Source organism: Ascaphus truei, chromosome 5 (genome assembly GCF_040206685.1).
Source record: "Ascaphus truei isolate aAscTru1 chromosome 5, aAscTru1.hap1, whole genome shotgun sequence".
NCBI classification, from domain to species: Eukaryota; Metazoa; Chordata; class Amphibia; order Anura; family Ascaphidae; genus Ascaphus; species Ascaphus truei.
The window spans coordinates 247,514,466-247,536,728 of NC_134487.1; the positions used below are offsets into that span (position 1 = coordinate 247,514,466).

General features: G+C 39.2%; 1 protein-coding gene across 5 annotated transcripts in view; it reads right to left on the reverse strand.

The window, feature by feature from the left end:
* The window catches only part of TENM2 (teneurin transmembrane protein 2), a 2,373,952-nt gene that overhangs the window by 2,056,677 nt on the left and 295,012 nt on the right, over positions 1–22,263 (reverse strand). The window lies entirely within an intron of this gene.

The following is a 22,263-nucleotide window of genomic DNA, read 5'->3' on the forward strand; positions in this document are numbered from 1 at the left end:
CTTGTCGAACATGTCATCCAGATAGGGGTTCCCCAAAATTTTACGAAATACTTAAAGGGTTCCTCCAAACAAAAAGGGTTGGGAATCACTGGTCTAGAGTACTAGAATATATACTTGAAGAAAAAATAGTATCCTCACGTTATTCTTACTCATGCATATTTACCCTAGCTTTATCTTCTATCAGCACTTTCCTGTTATCTTCTTTCTGTGGATTAGTGTAGGGGGCTGCTATGTTAGCAGATTTGTGGTTAAGTGGCAAGCATCTTTTTTCAGGCAAGGTCAATTATCAATAGACCTTGTGCAATTCTTGCAAGTTTCAAGCAACTGTATTTGCATATATCTTTATAGGATATTTTGCTTATCTTCTTCAAACTAACCCTATTATGCAAAACAAAACAATAACACATCTCTTGCTGGTTCATGATTGCACCGTCTCGTCATATTATTCAGTCTCTTTCTTATGTGGGTCTTACAGTTCAAAATCCAACACTTACAGTATTGTATTAATTACAATACAAACTTTGTGATTTACTCACGTAGAATATGAATGCAGTAAAAGATATGTTGTACGTCATAGAGTATGTTCATCTTATAAAAAAAATCAGGCTAATAAACATCCTGTGAAGACATTTTTCTAGTTGTCCTAATAGTGGATTGTGCATTTTTTTTTATTTTATAGGCATTGAGCAAATTTCTACCCTGATACATGGTTGAAATAGAGTGAATATGCTGATCGGGAAGAGGTTCATTTGATTTATGTATTAAAGACTGGTTTTCCAATTGTCTAAATGCAGCCTGGGATCTTAGCCATTTTTTTAAAATATATTTTCACACATTTATATCAAGTTATTCATAAATACATATAATACATAAAAATAATAAAATACATTTTAATAAAAATTTAATTTCTCCTTGGATAAATGTTTGTTTAATACTATGGTATATTAACTTTTGTGATATGTTTGTTGATAAGATTGAGAATGTCTACTGTTCTCTCTTTTTAACTATTTAATTGATTTATGTATAGTAGTGTGGTGCATTTGCTTTGTATATATATATCATGTACCCCTTCTCTTTTCTCTTTACACACTCTCTCTATGTGACCTAATCACATCTTTTGGGTTTAAATATCTCCTCTATGCTGACGACACACAAATTTACCTTTCAACCCCTGACCTTACACCTGCTATACAGACCAAAGTTTCTGAATGCCTCTCTGGAATATCATCCTGGATGGCCATCCGCCGACTGAAACTTAACATGGCAAAAACAGAGCTCCTTATACTTCCTCCCAAACCTGGCCCTACTACCTCCTTCCACATTACTATTGGAAATACGATCATTCACCCAGTAGCCCAAGCACGCTGCCTAGGGGTTACACTTGATTCCTCTCTCTCATTCTCCTCTCATATTCAAAACGTTTCTAAAACTTGTCGCTTTTTCCTCTGCAATATCACAAAGATATGCCCTTTCCTCTGTTACTCGACTGCTAAAACTCTGACTCAGGCCCTCATTCTCTCACATCTCGATTACTGCAACCTCCTGCTGTCCGGCCTTCCTGCCTCTCACCTGTCTCCCCTACAATCTATTCTAAACGCTGCTGCCAGAATCACTCTACTCTTTCCTAAATCTGTCTCCGCATCTCCCCTCCTGAAATCCCTCTCCTGGCTTCCGATCAAATCCCGTATCTCACACTCAATTCTCCTCCTCACTTTTAAAGCTTTACATTCTTCTGCCCCTCCTTACATCTCAGCCCTAATTTCTCGCTATGCACCATCCCGACTCTTGCGTTCTTCTCAATCATGTCTTCTTTCTACCCCCTTTGTATCTAAAGCTCTTTCCCGCCTTAAACCTTTCTCACTTTCTGCCCCGCACCTCTGGAATGCCCTTCCCCTCAATACCCGACTAGCACCCTCTCTATCCACCTTTAAGACCCACCTTAAGACACATCTGCTTAAAGATGCATATGAATAGCACTGGATAATCCTGGACGCATGATACATAAAGCTTGGCCCCCTGCAGATGCACTTACTAGAATTCCCTCCTACTATCTCTGTACGTTCTCCCTACCTACCAATTAGATTGTAAGCTCCTCGGAGCAGGGACTCCTCTTCCTTAATGTTACTTTTATGTCTGAAGCACTTATTCCCATGACCTGTTTTATATTATTTGTTATTTATATGATATGTATTACTACTGTGAAGCGCTATGTACATTTATGGCGCTATATAAATAAAGACATACAATACAATACAACATGTGTGATATTGAAGGCTTTTCTATGTATACATGGGTTAAGATGTCCTACATATATACAGTACTGTATAAGAGATTTTCTGAAGTAGTTACTGTGGTTACGATGCTTTTTCATTGATTGTGCCTGACGTCATAACGTACATCTTGTGCGGTTACGTAGGATGCCTTACGGGACGATGTATGACACTTTCGGGTATGGAACACGATATATCTTGCTTTTTAATATTATGTGTTACTTAAGTAATAATCCCCAAAAAACAGGGCATTACTGGACAATAATGCCCTGGCTGGAAGTGTTGAAGGCCTGAGGCGAAGCCGAGGGACTTTATTCCAGCCAGGGCATTATTTGGCCAGTAATGGCCGGTTCTGAGGGGATTATTACTATTAGAGGCTAAATGTAGGAAGAGAGAGAGGCTAGGGAAAAGAGATAGAGGTGGGGGTAAAAGAGAAAGAAGTCAGGGGGAGAAAGGAGAGAGATGAAGGGGGAAGAGAGAGAGGTGAGGGGGGAAGAGGGAGAGGTAAGGGGGGAAGAGAGGTGAGGGGGAAGAGAGGTAGGTGAGGGGGGGGGAGAGAGAGGGAGGTGAAGGGGATGGAGATGAGATGAGGGGGAGGAAGAGAGAGAGGGAGGAGGAGAGAAAGATGGAGGGGAGAGAGAGGTAAGGGGAGAGAGAGGGGAGGGGGAGGAGAGAAAGAGGTGTGGGGGAGAGTGAGGTGAGTGGGGAAAGGGTGAGAAGTGGGGGGGATGGGAGGAGTGGAGGGGGAGAAGAGGAGGGGGAGAAGAGAAGGAGGGGGAGAGGGATATATGGGTGGAGGAGAGATGGGGAAGAGAAGTTGGGGGGACAGTGATTTTAACTACAAACTAAATAAAAAGCAAATAATAATAACCGCAGCACAAGCTATACAAGTGGTGGAAGAAATATTACTTTGTTGCAAGTAACAAAGTTACTACTGTAGTGGAGACCTGCCAGCTTCTGACAGCAGTAGCATCTATAGAGAGAGACTTTATACAGTATACTGACGTGCAGTGTGTGAGAAGAAGAGCGGAGGTGCAGCTGTGAGAGAGCCTGCATATGCTGCTGAGCTGTGTGAGGAGAGGAGCAGACTGGTAAAAGTTTTAAATTTGGCAGTTTTTCATTTCAAATTCTCAGCGTGCGCCCCCTGCATCTCTGAAAGCTGAATTGACAAGTTGCCAAAAATTCCGGGCATTACTGAATGGTTAAAATTCCAGACATTATTCAATCAGAGAGCAGGGATTTCAATAATGCCCAGAATTTTTCAGCTTTAGCCTATAATACTTGATAAAGCACTGTTGGTTGCGAAATGCGTTGCAGTCTTTGTGTCTCTTTTTTAATATGGCAGAATAAAAAACTTTTTATACAGAATCTACAGCTCCGATATAAATTTTTGTTGCTAATTTTTTCTAACTTTGTATCTAGATTGGATTACTACTGCGGCTTGCACACTATGGGACATGGTGGAAAGTCTACAAACAGTAAATACCAACGTGCCCAGGATTTAATCAACCCTAGGATGAGAAGATATTCATGCTTCATATATTCCTCTTATTAAAAAGCACATTATCCAGGGTTTCTTTAGCTGTAGCATATCTTTTGCTCTCCATTATAGAACCATGGAAGGCATGGTTATGAATGGTGATTTTACAATTACTCTGAAGAAATAAATTATTAAAACTTAAAGTACCACAGTAGTTGTGGGATCCATATTTATCAGTAGATCAAAGACATTATACAAGATTTATTTGTCATTTTCCTTTGGAGTACCTTCCCATGTAAAACTTGATGCTGTTATACTAAGACTACTCGTTTGCCGTTTGGTTGCTGTTTTGGGTCATAATGTCTGAATGCTGCATGCCAGTCTGGATTCCATAGAGAACCAGATAAATTATGGCCATATGTCAAACTTATGAAGTTAAAAGCAAGCACGTCAACAGGGGGGTTTATGGGAAAATGCTTGGGAAAATATATACAAGTTGGTATTTGGTATGTAATATATTACTTACTTTAAACCTTGCCTGGATTAAGGTCCACATAGAGCCAAAGCATCAAATGTTAAATTGCTCCCATAAAACTTTGCACTTGAAATGCATTTCACTTCCTTTGTCTTAACACTTTTTACTCTATGTGAATGTTATAATTGCAGTTTATTGAGCAACAGTGTCCCCTTTCCCACAATACAATCAGCATCCTATTTCCTTTTGCCAAATTTGTCAATGTTAAAAGAAACAGCTGACAGAAATATTTATAAAAATAGGTAAACATTATGGATCATTACATCTCCTAAAGGAAGCCAATTAACTGGTGAATTGCTTTAAACATTGAATTGATGCTTACATAAGGATCTAATTCTATGATTTACTATATAATACATTTTTTAGTGATATTATTTGCATGGAGAAAACTCACTGTGGCATGCTGGCTGGTTTCAGATGTCATGGCCATAACATTTCATGTTAGCTATAATGTGCCCTGATTTGGAAAAGTGAATGAGATACAATCTCAAAAGGCAAAGGCCTCTTTTTATCTTCTTGTCAGTGAAGCCTTAAGCCCCATTCATTTGGAATCTGATAAGAAGATAGCTTGAAAGCACATTGAATGCGGGGTCAATATCTGTAACATTCTTGAATTTTCAGATAATGGAAGCACCTGAAACAAAAATGTAGGAGGCTCTCCATTATGTTTCCAAAACTCATTTGTAATCATTATATTGATGCTGAGAATTTAATTTGTATCACATAATTATTTTGGGGTCATCTGATCAAATGTTACCCTTCTTGAGTAAGTATGTAATGCCAGTATGGATTAACTGGATACACGTTGCTAGGTATTTTATGTACATTTAGTAAATGTTTTCTGCATCAATAAACACTGCTGTGGATGATTTACAGTATAGTACAAACCTAAAACATATTAACTGAATTAAATTTGATAAATACAGCTCCTGCATTTTACATAGACCCTAATGAATAGTTGTTCAATGACTACAGGATTAATGAAATTGCAAATCTGAAAAATGTATATATGCTTCTAATGTTTTTACTGCACAATATGGAAGTGTTTTAATGTCATATTTTGCAGTGATATTGTTCCATTTTCAAACTTATTTGCACTTTTTATTAGCAGTAAAAATACAGTATAACATAATTGATCAATGTGTCAAACACTGTAAAATACATACAGTATACAATCCTAATTTTCTTTGTTTCATTGACATCTTTGCTGATTACTGATACATTTCAAAAGGCTACGGTTAACCTTCAGATTATTCTAGAGCCTGGGGCTTTCTTATATTTTTGGTTTGTTAATGCCCTACAAATCATACGAGCATAAATCCTCTAAAGCAGGATTACTTGCTTCTATTCAGTTTAATCTTGAAATCTCTGGAGCAGGTTTCTTTAGTGACTACGGTGTGCTTTCAAACAGGGGAGTCTATCTTGTCAGTTCATCAATACTTGTAATATTATCAAATGTGAAGATAATCCCTTTCTCCTTCAGAAGCTTTAATGTAGACATAGGTCATTATATCATTTGCATAACCATATGCTACACAATAATTATAGTAACATTTTATTGCAGGATGAGGTATTCAGTATATAAATATCCTGCAATTGTTTTTTAATTTGCCAAAAATACTGCATTTTGATGTCTAGAAAATAATTTTTGGGAGTTAATCACAAAAACATATTTGTTCCCCCCAAAATTTATAGCTGGTAGCTGAAGTACATTGCATGGCATTCAATGGACATTTTTCAAAGGAAATGTGTATTGAGAGATTGACGTTTCTGTCCTACAGTACGTACTGACCTTTACCAAGATATAAGACTGAAACATTGATCTCCCAATAAAGATTTATTCATCATTCAAAGTGTCCATGAAAGTGCTGAACTACAGTATATACTATATCATATATACTATAGATGTGATACCCAGTACTACTGTAGATACTTGGACAATTGTGCATCCATGCTGGCTGTCTTTATTATCGTGAGTACTCCTCTACCTGGGTATTCACAGTTCTGTGTCCAGAACTCCACTCCAAAAGGTCACAGTTAAACATGAAATAGTTAAAAAAAAAAAAAGGGCAAAATAAATGGTGTGTGTTACATACAAAAACTTATAACTAATAACTTAAAGGATGAAGGGGATGTAGTAGACACCTTTGAATAACTCAAGGATCTCAGTAAGGCCTGGATCCCGCTGCTTCCGACGGACCGTGCGGCCGCGCGGCAGCGGACCACCAGCCCCTTTCCTGTAGTTTGGAGGTCCCCGCTGGCTCCTTACTACTTGGCTGACTGTGTGCTGTGATGCGTCAGCCGGCTGATGCTGCAAGCTCCTAGTGATTTGCAGCTCTGACGCATCACGTTGTGCGGCAGTCAGCCAATGAGGGAAGGAGGGGAGGGAAAGAGCTACGGATGGGAGGTGCCTTGGGAGGGGAGCAGGGAAGGGGCTGTGGGGGAAAAGTGTGTGAATTTATATGTATGTGTGTATGTATGTGTGTGTGTATGTGTTGTGTGTATGTGTTGTGTGCATGTGTTGTGTGTGGGCGTGGGGGTGGTGGACGGCACCATGGCATCACGATCTTCACGAAGTTTTACCACGCCCTCCCCCCTCCCACTTCTGCCCCCCTCCGGCTCCGGGCTCCCTACAGACCGCATATCGCAGTCAATTGCCTGTCAGCGCGCCGCCTGTCTGCAGTGCGGGCGCGCTGACTGAGGGAGCGGGGCCTTAGGTACAAAAAAAGGGATATAGAACAAGGTACTATGCTGTGAAGTGGAAGCTGGTACACTACAATAAGAGAAAATGTGGTAAAGTATTACCTTATTTAGAGAGTAGTAGAGTATATAACAGCCTAACAGCAGTAGCTCTTGAGGCAAATGAATGTATGTATAAAATATTTTACCAGGAAGTAATACATTGAGAGTTACCTCTCGTTTTCAAGTATGTCCTGGGCACAGAGTAAAACAAATAATACATGGTTACAAATACAGTTACATAAATGAACAGGGTATACATTATATACAAGACATTGCGTGCACAGTTAAAGAAAATATATATTATGGGCGTATGAAACAGTTACAGACCAGATTAAAATGTGAGACAGCCTTAGATTTGAAAGAACTTAAACTGGTGGTGGATGTGAGAGTCTTTGGTAGGTTGTTCCAGTTTTGGGGTGCACGGTAGGAGAAGGAGGAACGTACGGATACTTTGTTGAGCCTTGGGACCATGAACAGTCTTTTGGAGTCTGATCTCAGGTGATAAGTGCTGCATGTGGTAGGGGCGAGGAGCTTGTTCAGGTAGCTGGGTAGCTTGCCCATGAAGAATTTAAAGGCAAGACAAATGAATAGATCTGGTTTATAGTTTTATTCCTGGGGCCATTTAACTGTTGGCTGTGGGCAGTTTTCTCCAGGGCTGGAGTTTGCCGCCATCTTTTTCCCCTTGTAAACCAGTCTGAATCGAACATTTATTGAACAATTCAATCTCCTTGGTGATTTCTCCTACAAAACCATGGGTTAGGAAGTACAAAACCATACGAGATTGAATATGCAGGTTATGAAAGCCAAATTAATCCCATTAGTCATCCATTTTCTATATTTTAATTATTATTGTATATGATATACATGTACTTTGTTATATATATTTTTGTTTCACAGATAAATATTTGTAGATTGTAACTATAATTTAAACTAGAACAGTATTTGATATTTTAGAGCTTAGTGTATTTCTGAATTACATTTGCCACTAACAATAATGAAAAATTGGGACATTACTGAAAATGGGCAACAATAACGTTCTCAAAATTAACAGCACATTGAACAGTCAGTAGTATAATTAAACCATTGATTAATGTTTTTTTTTTTTTTTTTACAAATCATGGTCCGCTATGATGAAACTTTGTAAAAGATAATCACAATGCTTATATAAGTACTTTCTTTGATGCTCTTTTTGAAATGACTATAGCTCACAATAAATACTTTATAGATAGGTTTTCAATATTTTGATTCAGAGGCATGGAAAGCTAAATTAAATTAAATTACACTAAGTTTAAGAATATAATTAATCAGTAAACAAGGAAACAAACAGCAAAAGAGTGTCCATAAAATTACTTTCACAAACAGACTTTCCTCAGCATTGTGTTTAGCATTCAATGTCTAGTAATGTTCTGGCATATTGTTCAGTAATTGTCACAATAACATTTGTTTGTAAATGTTACACAAATTATACGGTAGACCACATATCCTGCATTGCCTTAGTTGTGTCTAGTGATAAGGAAAAGGATTAAAGAGTGTTCATGAACTCCACATAAACAGAGTAAATTGTGATGACAGAATGTCCATTTCAAAGGCATCAAGCAGGTGGTCACTGCAAAGAAGCTGTGATAGGAAGATTATTCCTAATCTCTTTTGAAAAACCAATGTCAGTGCTTTCTGTGATGCAGTATATAAAAATACTCATGGAACAGTTGATAAAAAAAAAACAAAGGAGAACACATTTGTTTGCAGTCCGGATATTTAAACCCCTCAGTGCTGGCAGGTTCAGTAGACTGATGGGTATTAACAATCTGTGCCTAATAACAGTACTAAGTCTGTTTTAAGGTGAAAGTGTGAACAAATATACAGTGGCATCAAATATTGTCCACATTGTACAGGTGACATCTTATTTTTGCAGAAGGATATTGACCCTTATATTAGTAACTGACAATATTTGTTAAATAGCTGTATGTCATTAGTTAATCATATGTGGCCTACTGATACTGTACACTGTAATAGTATTGTGTTATAGCAAGCAAACATTTGGAAATTCAGGTGAACATACTATAATGAGATTAAACAAATACAAAACAGTGATGCTAATATTATAGGCATTTATGAAAGTCTTTAACTGTGTGTGCAAAACAATGGTAATAATTGTCCAAAAAGACATTTATTTATAAAGACATGTTATAAAAGAAAAACTGCTTATTTATGTGGTACTTTCAAAGTAAGCATACTGCTCCAGATTTTTACATTTTTTTATACTGTAAAGTGGTGTATTTAGGTATATAATATATAATTGAATTCTGTACAGGCATACCCCGCATTAACGTACGCAATGGGACCGGAGCATGTATGTAAAGCGAAAATGTTCTTAAAGTGAACACTACTTTTTATCCACTTATCGATGCATGTACAGTACTGCAATCGTCATGTACGTGCATAACTGATGTAAATAACGCATTTGTAACTGTCTCTATAGTCTCCCCCCCGCTTGCGCACAGCTTCGGTACAGGTAGGAAGCCGGTATTGCTGTTCAGGGCGTGCTGACTGGCGCATGCGCGAGCTGCCGTTTGTCTATTGGGCGATATGTCCTTACTCGCGAGTGTACTTAAAGTGAGTGTCCTTAAACCGGGGTATGCCTGTACTGTACCAGCATCTTGAGTTACTGTGATAATGTTTCATGTAACCACCTGTGAGATCCCATAGGGGTTAACCTATTAAGTTTGGACTTTCCTGGTAGTTAGTGATAGCTGGAGCAATGTTTTTTGGCAAGGGCAGTGACACTGGAACCTGGCTAATGGCGTCCACGTGGTGAGGAGATGCTTGGCTTCGTAGGACCCACTCATGGATGCTCTGGTGAGACGGAAGGTACATGTTCCCTTCTTTCAACTGACTGTCTTTAATTTAGACTGGGCACCCCAGGGCTGAATCTCAGCAGCGCCTCCAAATGTAGCCCCTTTTTCTTATGACTAAGGGAACTACGCATGCTGATTACCTTTATGGCTCACAGGAGGCCAAATCCTCCACCACTGGGAGCCTGGTGTGAACTCTTTCCTCTGCAGACCACCGCGTGGTCGTCCGGTCACCACTTAAGTACTAATCTTATGCAATAAGGGAAAGCGTCCCTATCTGGGAAAGCACACACAATCTAACAGGCTCAGGGGCCTAGCTGGGGCCTGTGGGGAATGTCTGGCCTTTAAAACCACGTAATTTGTACTTAATTAATTATGTCTTATTTTTAAAGGTGCAGAGCCCCCCGGGTTGCAAAAAATTTATGTTATGCACAAATTGTCTATATTTCCTAATTTCGTCATGATCATTTACTGTGAAATCACCCAGTAGTTTTCTAATTTGAAGAAATATTGATGCAAAAAAAATTCTGGGGTGATTCAACAGAATGATCATCACTGTGAATCTACAACTAGTGCCTAGATAATTGTTTTTAAACAGGGGTTCCCCGAGCATCCCTAACGGCTTCCCTGCGATTTTCAGGTAATTTGAAAATTGTGCCAAATACAGAAGAATTTACAATATATCTGATCTCAGATGCACTATTTAAAAATGGTGGGGTTCCTTACAATACATATGATCTCAGACGCTATTAAAGAGGGACGGGATTCATATAATGCATCTGATCTTAGATGCGCTATTAAAGAGGGTTGGATTTCCTTACAATGCATCTCAGACACACTATTAGAGAGAGTTGGGGTTCCTCACAATGCATCTAATCTCAGACATGCTGTAAGGAGGGTAGGGGTTCCCTAGACTTTCACAACACAGCTCAACCCTGTTATAGCACGATCCGCTATAACGCGGATCCGCATATAATGCGGTTTGAGCGTGTACCCTGAATATTTTAAAAACAATTTCTTTGCACACACACACTGCACACACACTGCACACACTTACAACACACTGCACACACTCACAGCACACACAGCACCAGCACACACAGCACACTCTCACAGCACACACAGCACCAGCACACACAGCACACTCTCACAGAACACAAAGCACCAGCACACACAGCACACTCTCACAGCACACTCTCACAGCACACTGCACACACTCACAGCATGCACACAGCCCCCCCTGTGGGGGGATCGATGTGGAGCTGCTGGGGGAAGTGAGGCTGCGAGGGGAATGCTGGGGGAAGTATGGTTGCTTCTTGGGGATGTGTAGGGCTGCCGGCGCCTCACTCCACTATTTCCTCCCACCTCCCCCCTCCTCCCGATCGGGCGCGCGTCAGCCATTTTTGTTTTAAATTAGCACGACCCCGGATATAGCACGGTCGGATCGGGCGCCCCCTGAGGACAGTGCTATAACGGGGTTGAGCTGTATAATTATAGGTTTCCTTAACTTAAAAAAACTTTGAAAACCGCTTATCTAAATTTCATTGGTTAACATTGCAGAGCTATGAAACATATTATGACTGAAGAAACAACTGCTTGAAACAGCAAAAATTGTTACATGGCTGACATTTTATTTGGAGAGATACGAGTAGTATCAAATCACACTCAAATAAAACAAATAGTAGCTAAAAATAAATACATATTTATCATCAAAAAACAATCAGTTTTTTGGTTTTGAGCTGGGACTTTCATCAGGACTGAAGCAAGCATTGACACTTTTTTTTTTGTTGAGACTTCACATTGAAGTAGAATCTTTAAAGCTGTATGAAACCTTTGTTGTCATTATTTGCACATAATAATGATATTAGCACAGGGATATGCAGATCATACAGCAGTGTGTTTAGGCTGAAAGCAAAATGAAAAAATAAATAAAAATGTTTTTCCCCCGGATTATTTATATTAGCAACAATTTAGTATCATTAGTTAGTGGTAATAATTCGTTTAGATTCACAACAGTATATGGAATTAAATTTATCATCTTAAATTGTAATGGACACATTATCGTTTATTTCAGTATAAATTTGCATTCAGATTGCTAAATCTAAAGGTTTCAAAACAATGCAAAGAGAAAGGATTTTTTATTCAGTGCTTTTTCATCATATTAAACAAAGCAAGGAGCAAAAAGAGTTTAGCCAAGGATTAAACAAATGGTAGAATAAACGATATATTTTCTGATTATACTTATACTAGGAATCAGACCATGGGGTGATTTAGGGATTATTTGAAATTAAAGTAAATGTTCTGATTAACCCTAGACACAAAGCATAGATAGTGTACCTATATTGATAAACATGCATGGTGTAGATATATTTTAATGATATCACTGGGTCAGAGAAGATTAACTGATACAGGATGTCCACACTAAAATAGGCACAGAATACTTATTTGGTGTGTTTGGTCCATGACCTGTATAAAGTCTCAGTAAACTGAAAAGACATCAGTTCCTTTTTGTATTTTTTTTTAACTATTCAGATCATTTTAACTGTGGACAAAATACATATACCTCATGAATAACAAAACACACAGAAGAAGCCTATTTATTAAAATCTTCAGCGGACACAACTGGGACAAGATCAGTGTAAAAAAGCACCATATTTACAGTATCCTAAATACTGAATCCTATTGAAGATTTTGCTGTCATTAAACAGGTGCACTTCTTTTCAAAGGGTTTTGCATTTGTTTTGTAGCCAATATACTTTAGTGAATAACCCATGTAATCTGATCTTTCTTAACATTAAATACTATAGTACTTAGGAGGGTGTTAAGAACTCTCAGAAGATTTTTTTTATATTGCCTATACTATTTTAAACTACTTTACTATTATGTTGGTAAAATATTTGTCAGTGAGTTGATAAATCATGTAATCTCAAAATATTAAAATGCAATTGCATGATTAATACTAATGTAGCTAAATACTTCCAATGCCTTTGTATCTACATCTCTTAAAATATTTTTTTTTTACAAAGAGCCACAAATGTTTCTATACAAGCGGCACAGACATTCAGACTTCAGGGTCATGTAATCACTAGTGCAGAGATCACATAACCACAATTTGCCCATGACTCCAAGAATGAAAGAGGAGGTTCTATAATAATAATAACTAATCACAATCCAAGTTCACTGAGAATTGAGGTAGGTAGCAGTCTTCATAGAAAATGATCAAGGACATTGGGGCAACGTCATAAGATTCCGCAAGTTGCCACTTAGTATGTTATTGCGCCAATGTCTGGTAGCTCAACGTGAGTAATTGGATAACTGTAAAGCAAACCTTTTAAGTCCCTGAACCCTTTCTTCCTCTTGTGCACGAAGCACTGGTAATGATGAAGTACATCTGACAAACAGAAAATCCTAATGATGATGCACAAGGTTATTTGATGTCAAAAGTATGTCAACAGAGCTGTATTAAAATGTAAAGATGTCTCCTTTGTTTTAAAATATACATTTTTGTGGATGAAACCTTTTGTAAGTCGTTGGCTATTCTCCATGGGGTTTATTTGCTGTACTGCTACAGAGGTGTCTGCTATAAATCCATCATTTGCAGACTTGTTCAACATGGCTGCAATATGACTAAGAAGGATATGCAAAAGGAATAAGGACTGTGTTTATTTAAGAAACCAGAATTAACTCTTTCCCTAAAAAATATCCCATTGAGGACCACTCCTCGGCACCTTTAATAGTACTTCATAGCAGGTATTGCCAGCAATAGGACATCTACAGAATCTCTGAAATACAGTGCAATCTTGTACCACTGAAAGGGTTATTTGTAATTGTGTATAGGGTAAACTATGTGTTAAGTAAACCAAACCCACAACATAAGTATATGTCCATAGAAAATGAAGCAATGACCAAATTACATAAGGCAGCAGTTCCTCTGTCCCAACTATTGTAATTGTGTATATGGCCTAAAAATTAACCGAATTAGAGTGAAACACCCATATTCCAGTATATTCCAAGCAATACAGTAATTTGCATTATTTTAATATTAAACTAATTACAAGCTTTAAATCACCCATTTATTCTGGGCTATTTTCTTCCTTTTAGAACAACAATTACATTACGTTCGTGCCTATAAAAAAAAGCATTGTCACAGGATGGCACAGCATGGCTTTATTGTGTGCTAAAAATAAGACTAGTTTTGTGCCATGATTTTAGAATAAAGATTGTAACCTATTTTGAACCAAGTATTTCCTTTCATTGGGTGGCATTAAAAAAAAAAAAGAAAAAATGATTGAGGGAGAGATTGAGGGAGAGATTATCAAAGTTCTGTTTCAATTTATAGCTGTCAGAGACCCCCTGCTGATGGTTTATCAAGCACAAAATTGACACAATATTGGTTGTACTTTGAAACAAAATGGAATCGATTTGCAATGAACTAATGCAACAAAACCAACTGTGAGGTGAAATTGAGCTTATGCATGTGCAAGTATGATCAGCAGGGGCAGATTCTATATGTAAATAGTTACATAGTACCTATTTACTACTGTCCCAACATTTATTTGACCTAAACAGTCTTACTTATTAACCTTTATTTCAGTTGAATAAAGTTCAATTGCTCTGCTATATAATGCCTAATCTAATATGGTATAAAAACAATTATAATGTAAAATAGGTTTATAAAAAATAGGTCAGGCATCCTAAAAGCACAGGAAATTCCAATGGACATACAACAAAATATATACTATTTCATTAAAGTGTAGTTCAAAGGATAGGCCCTCCTATCAGAGTGTGCCAATGCCAGTAACATGTTAAAATGGTTTAATCTGAGATGGTAATTTAAAAAAATATTCAAGTGAGTTTATAAACATGGTTAAATTAGATTTGAAAGGGTTTGATTCCTCTGGCTATTTCCTTCACTGTGTGTTCAACAAGACCTTTCACAGGCAAAGCACCCCTCTCTCCTCCTATTATTATGTTTATTAGTTCTCGGACAAGGACAGGATGAGGGAACCAAACAAAAATATTTCTTGACACATATTCCCCCATTTAGAGGCCTTGTAGAATTGCAATACAAAATAAATGACTAGATAAACAAAAACAGTCCAATGTTTGCTTTACACATGGTTTAAATTTGTTTATAAAGACAATGAAATACATTATTTACCTAAGGTTACATTTTGGATGACTACGTTGTATTGCATCTTTTTAAATATGTATTTTGTGATCAAGAAAATAGCATTGTGTGCAGAAAATTACACCTGCCATGTTCTAAACAATAAAATACATTATACACATTGTAGCAAGTATTCTCAAACCTATTCCCAGGGAACTTCAGCGATACTTTATTTTGGATATAATTAAACAACTTTCAAATTCATATACAGTATAAACTGATTACTTTAAAGCATGTTTACTCGTTCATCAGTTACTCCTACATTTTGGTATGGATTTGGTTACTATTCGATAGAGATAAAAAAAAACTGCGATTTAACAAATACAGTCCGGATTGTATCATCTACAGCACGGGTGCGCAAACTGGGGGGCACAAGATTTTCTGGGAGGGAGGCAGCGCTTAGAGAGATCCTGCACTCTTCCCAAAGGCATTTAAATCTAATGCCGGGGGAGTGGCAAAGGCCTCTGTAAGGTCCCTTAACTGTGCTTAGACAGCTTCTGGTGACGCATTGCCATGGTAACACAGCATCAAAAGATGCAGCGGGGTCACGTGACTCAGCGTTGCCATGGCAATGTGAAAGCTGGAGCCAAGGTAAGGAGGGGGGCGCGTTCAGGGGGCACAGGGGAGAAAGATTGCGCATCCCTGATCTACAGAGTTTCAAGTTGTGTTTACTGAAATTATGCTTTTGGAGTGCAATTTAGAACGTTATTTATCTGGAAAATAAAACAATATAAACAAAAAATACTATTTGACTAAGGAGTTTTATATTATACCAATATTATACCAATTGAGGTTTTAAATACATATGTGCACACAGTAAAAAATTATGATGCTGTACTATTCTTACCATCAATGTTTATGGCTATCATTTTTTAGGAAGCATACAGTATTACACATTTGTCATTTTTCATTTTTCTCAGCCTTCCTGTAATATTATTAAATGCGCTTGTGAATCATATATTTTTAAATAAATGTAGAACAGTACAACGCATTTTTTGGATCCTTAGTATCATAATTTCCTGCTTAGTATTCTCACATTAAATGCATGTATAAAACTGTGTATATAAATTTGTGTAAGAATCTTCCATACATTAATTCCTATACAGTACATATATTCTGGCATTTAAAGTTGTGAATCAAACATTTGAAAGGGGTTATTTATTAATCTGCGAGAGTGCCCATTAGTGGACTATCACACAGAAACTACTCTGAAGTCAATAGGAGTTTCCATGCGATAGTGCACCGATTAACACTTAAGAAACCCTTTCATTAATTTGTGCATAATGCACCAGTGACTGTGAAGGGCCTCTGAAACCGAGAAAAACACAATGGGGTACATTCACAGAAGTCTGTCACTTTTGCACTAATAACAATCATTAGTGAAATTGGGAATAGACATAATTTGTTTTCAGTTTAACTGGTATCCTCAAAGCTGAGATACAAAAATTACATCCAGTACCAAAATGACCATTGTAACGCTACCTGAATAAATGGGGACATTCGTAGAGCAGAGATGTGTTAAACAATGCACTGTGCATGTGCTTTGGAAAAAATTCTAATTAGCGCATGCACGTTACCAAACATAACGCCCATAAGTATGTTGCAATTTAAAATAAATACACTTTACAATATGAATAATTCAGCAATATGAGTTAAACAGCTCAACTGTTAACGTGGCTGAGCAGACTTCCTCCTCAACTGCTGGATCTGCTATTGCTTCTGAGGCTGAAAGGAGTCACAGCCTCAACTTCATGGATGAAGAGCTTGAAATCCTAATCAATGGAGTAGTTGACAACCACCTGGAGGAAGAGCAGCTTGAGGAGGAGACGGTAACCCTCACCCTCATAGACGTTACTCCAGAGAAGTTAAATGTACTGCTGCAGCAGCTTTTATTCTAACAAATCACCGGTTTTTCCCTGGCTTGTACCTGGAATGCGACGCTCTTCACCTGGCGCATGCCGCGTTCATTTTGCGTTCCCAGCCACGGGTCATGCCCGGCTGACGCACGGTTGATGGGTTTATTGATAATGGTTCAGATTTAATAGGCTGCAATGCTTCGCGTGTCCGCCAGATGGCAGATATTCATGAATTGTAATGCACATGCGCTTCAGTAATGTGTTGGCTTGCAGGTGTTTCATTTAAAAAAGATACTGTACCACAGTGTGCCATTGTAACTTGGCCTTGAGACTGAAGGAAAAGGTTGCAAAAAGGTATCAATTTAGGCTTTTCATATTAAAGAAAGACAAAGACCAGTTTCGGTTACAGTATTCTCCAGAGACCCGCCCGCCATGAGTGTTCAAGTGCAGCCCGCTTTCCAAAAACCCGACAGAAGTTACGCGTATTTGATATGTGCCGCGATTAATGCAACAGAGGATAAGATGGCAATAGTTGTTCAAATTTATCAGTATTTTATCGAAAACTATGACTTTTACAAATTTTCGCCAACTCCTCATACGTAGAAGCGTGCAGTAAGGAAAAGGTTATGTAGCGATCCCTGTTTTCATCGTATTGAGCCACAATTTTTTGGAGGGTATTGGTGTGTATCACCGGATTTTTCCTGTATCTATGATCATGAAGGCGGCAAAAGGCGAAGGGTCGTGTTAAAACCAACAAAGAAACGACAGTCGCTGCCAAGCAATGCACCAGCACCAGCACCGGCTTCCAATGACGGTTCCGCCGTCAGTGACAACCCTGAGCCTGAAGCTGAGCCGGATTTCGCGTGCAGTTTTGATGAAGCTTGCATGTACCTAAGCAATTTCCAGCCTCACCAGCTGACTACAGGTGGACTAGTCCCGCTGCAAACTATCGACGTGGATGATCAAGAAAGCTGGACTGGCAGTGGACCGGCGCCAGCGCCAGCTGAATGGGAAATACTATGGTGAGTATTGTTGCCATATTATTTTCTGTGTTTTTTTTATTTTGACAATACTGTATAAATATCGGTGCGATTCCAAAGTCAAGCGTCAAGCGATTCTCCTGTAAGCAATATTATTGGCTGAGCGGCTTCTACAGTACTGTACTGCAGATACTGAACAATTGGTGGAACGCTAGGCGCATGCGCATGTGAACAGGAGAAAATTATTGGTGAGGCTGGCTGGGTACTTCTTTAGGGGGGTGACCATTACTGTACATTAAAACTTATCTTTTTGTTTTTCCTCAGAAAAGAAAACGGCTAATGGGGGGATTTCGATGGATAATATCACGTTGTGTGACAATGCCTGCACATTGCTGAATCAGATTTAAAACCCCACGTCTACAGTTTTTTTGCCCTTGTTCCGGCCGTACAGTATACTGTGTAATAAACCCGAAAAAATAAAACTATGCATTTATTCTACATGTACAGTATCATTTACATTATGTGTGTTCTACATTATACAGTGCCAGGTTCCTAACATCTATGGGCAAAATGAATTTTATTTCTAGGTGCCCTAGAACAGAAGTTCCCACGCCAATTGGCCGTGAACTTGACCGAGGCCCTATTTCCCACGCCAATTGCGTGATTACTCTGACTCCATTCTGTTGCCACGAGAGGGTCGCTATTTGCCATGCAATCCTGCCTGAACTAGGACTACATGGTGACCGAATCTGAGCCCTCTAGGTTGAACAGAACCGGAGTTATGGGTTCCAGGTTTCTGCTCATTCTGACTTACAGTAGCCGTTTCAAAGCAGCGCGGCTTTCTCTGCCATTACGCTCAATGATAGGACCCTCCTCGCCAGCGTGACCCTTTCTCGTTGCCATTACTGGTCGGACCCTGTTGGGGTCAAGTGAGGAGGTTCCTAACATCTAGGGGCAAAATGAATTTTATTTCTAGGTGCCCTGGAACAGAAGTTTCCACGCCAATTGCCCTAGTTCCCACGCCAATTGCACGATCATTGCTCTTTTTTGACAGTGTTGCCGATCTTGCGGCTTTGCGGTCTGGCAGTAAAAAAACAGTGCAGTAAGCCTCGACATTTGTTACACTGTCAAAGGAGCAAATGGAAACAATGTAAGACAAATCAACATGTTCTTTTATTGGTGGAGTCAGTACAAAAATATTTATTTACAAATACTGTACAATGTTGAAACATTTTAAGTGCACAGCAATTCAAAACATCGACAGTACAGTCCTAGAGGGCAGCAAACAGGGCAGGTTTTCAGGGCAACCTTGAAAACCGTGCCTGTTTTCGGCCCCCAGGGACTGGAGTCGTGCATGTCCTGTGTAAAAAAGAACACAACAACATCTCCTTTTTTTAAGTACTGCAGGTACTGTAGGGCAAAACATGTACAGTACAATACAGTTCAGCACAACAGTATGGTCTCACTGAAAGTCCTCCACATTGTCAATCCATGGCCGATTCCTTGCATGGCGCAAAACGCCATTAATGCAGTCTCGAACGCCTTTCATTACAGGATCTGTAATTGGATAAAAGCGCCGCATTTCATTCAGTATGTTTTTCCTTAAATTGACAGGAAGCGCCTTTTTTACGCGATTCCCATCATAGTTCACTTTGAAGGCCCAGTCGCAGTACAACGAGTAGGGAACATGGTGCTTAAAAATGAACAAGGCATACTTGTGGGGTACACCAGCACTCTTCACCCTATACTTCTCCCTGAGCTTCGGTGGCAGATCGCACAGGGTGATGTCGGGCACCGTTTCGATGAGAGCGGGTGTAGGTCTTTTGGGAGCGGGTGTGCTTGAGGCGACGGGCGATGGTAGGTTGTCTGGGAGGAAGCTTTCCTCCAGTCGTGGTCGCCGTGTTGTCTCCTGGCGTGGGCTTGACGGGGTTGTCATGTCCTCCTCAACGGCATACATGTACACTACATCTTCTGGTGGAGGGGGTGCACTTGGTGATGGAAGGGAGTCGAAGGTCCCATTCATCACATCCATGTCACCCCCCTGCTCCGGTGTCGGGGAAACAGGGGCATTAGCACCGAGCAAATAATGTATGCCCGCTATGTCAGCCTCTATCTTCTCCATCTGTCGGTCCATCCGTTGATCCATTTGTAGCATCCGTTGCTCCACATTTAACATTGTCTCCAGAAGCAGGTCTATCTTTGCTAGCACAACAGAATTCCCGGGGAGATCCACACTTATCCCATTCAGCATCCGGTCTAATGAGCTGCTTCTTGTGCATGGCATCTGGACATCTGGGTGGATGGGTGCAACGGAGGATGAGATGAGGGTTCCATGGACAGAAGCGGCATCGACATCGAGGAAGAGCGTCGTCGAAGAGGGATGGAGAAAGTGACCTTTGGATTTCCGGGCAAGAAGCAGAGTCGTCCAAGAGCAAAGGAGACAGTGACCCATGGATTTCAGAGGCGGCAGCGTCGTCAGATGGAACCGGAGAAGATGGGGATGGAGAAGACGGGCTGAAGATTTCCGGGACAGCTACAGCAGAGTCGTTGAAGCATATGTGAGGAAGTGGTCTGCGAGTTCGATGGGTTGGCTCCCATTCGTTTTGCGTCGAGAGTACATCACCGTATATCTTCTTCACATAATGAGGCTTACGTCTAAGAAAACCCTTAGCCTTTGGGGTCAGCAGAAGGTTTTCTTTATTGGCCTTAGCCTGTCGCTTTTGCCTTGGCGTGGAAACGGCAACCGCCTTTCGCTTTTTCAGCTTGACAGGCACGGCAGAGGCGAGTGGGTTCCTGTGTCCATAGAATCGGGGTTGCTCCATGGAAGCAGGTGGCACAATGCAGTATCTGGAAAAGGGCAAGTTCAGATAAAGATCATGGAGTGGTTGGCTATGCAAAGTGTATAACCTTTTATGCATAGGGACCAGGTACAGGTGTTGAAAGTGGGCGTACTCTAATGTGAGTCATTACCGTAAAAATACACCATCCATTTTGTGTATTGACTGCACATAGAATACACATCGACTAAACATCGAATATACATTCTTGTGTTTGTATTTCTTTCTACTCGCAGCAATGCCTGTTAAAAAGATTTCAAAGGAGCTCAGCATGCGAATTAAGGAGATGTACACGAGCGGACACCGAATTGCTGCTATCCAGCACTGGTTAGCTAGTTCTGACCTCGTTGTGCCAGCAACCACCGTGAGCTATCATGCATACGGAAAAAACAGAGACCGCAAAAGGGCACCAGGGTAACTAACGCGTAAGTATATTTATAAAAATTAACAACAAAATAAATATAGAAAACTGTTCATACAGTACAGTACATCTACAGTACAGTTCTGTATCTACTGTAATACTGTTGTTATTTCTGTTGATTTATATTACAACATAGTTTGTATATTTATATTTATAGTACAACAGTATACATTTTTTGTATATTTCTATTTATCGTACAACGGTATATATAGGATGTATATTTATATTTATATTACAACAGTATATATATTTTGTATATTTATATTTATAGTACAACAGTATATATATTTTGTATATTTATATTTATAGTACAACAGTATATATTTTTTGTATATTTATATTTACCGTACAACGGTATACATAGGTTGTATATTTATATTTATATTACAACAGTATATATTTTTTTTATATTTATATTTATATTACAACATTATATTTATATACATTTTATATTGCTGCATATTAATAAAACAATATATTTTCTTTACATTGTAGGGAGACAACTCTTCTGGTGGACAAAATAAGTGAGGAGAATGATGAGAGGAGTGCATTAAGGGTTTAAAACACTCTGCAGGAAAAGCACAATCTGACTGTATCCGAGAGCAGCATAAAGAAGATGAGACGCAGCATTGGATGGAAATATGGACGTGTGAGGTTAGTACTGGACAGTACAGGAGGTAAAAGTGTTGTTTAGCAAACTGTACTGTACTGTACTGTGCCGCTAAATTTTTTTATTCCTTGTCATTACAGAGTGTACCCCATGATACGGGACGCAAACATAATCAAAAGGGTGGTCCAGGCCCAGGCATGGATCGACAGTGGGGAGACTTTCCAGGATTGCATCTTCACTGATGAGTCTACTGTGTCGCTGGAGAGATTTGCAAGCTTTGCATTCCACAAAAAAGGCCGCATATCTTTGAAGCCGCGGCCAAAACACCCTGTGAAGCTGCATGTGTGGGGTGCCATCTCTAGGCGTGGACCAGGTTGCATTGTCATCTTTGAAGGTAAAATTTATCAAATATAATGTCGCCTAATGCACTGTACTTTACTAGTGTTGCCTTACTGTATGCACTGTACTGTACTATTGTGCAGTTTTTTGAGCACTTTTCTATTCTTGCTA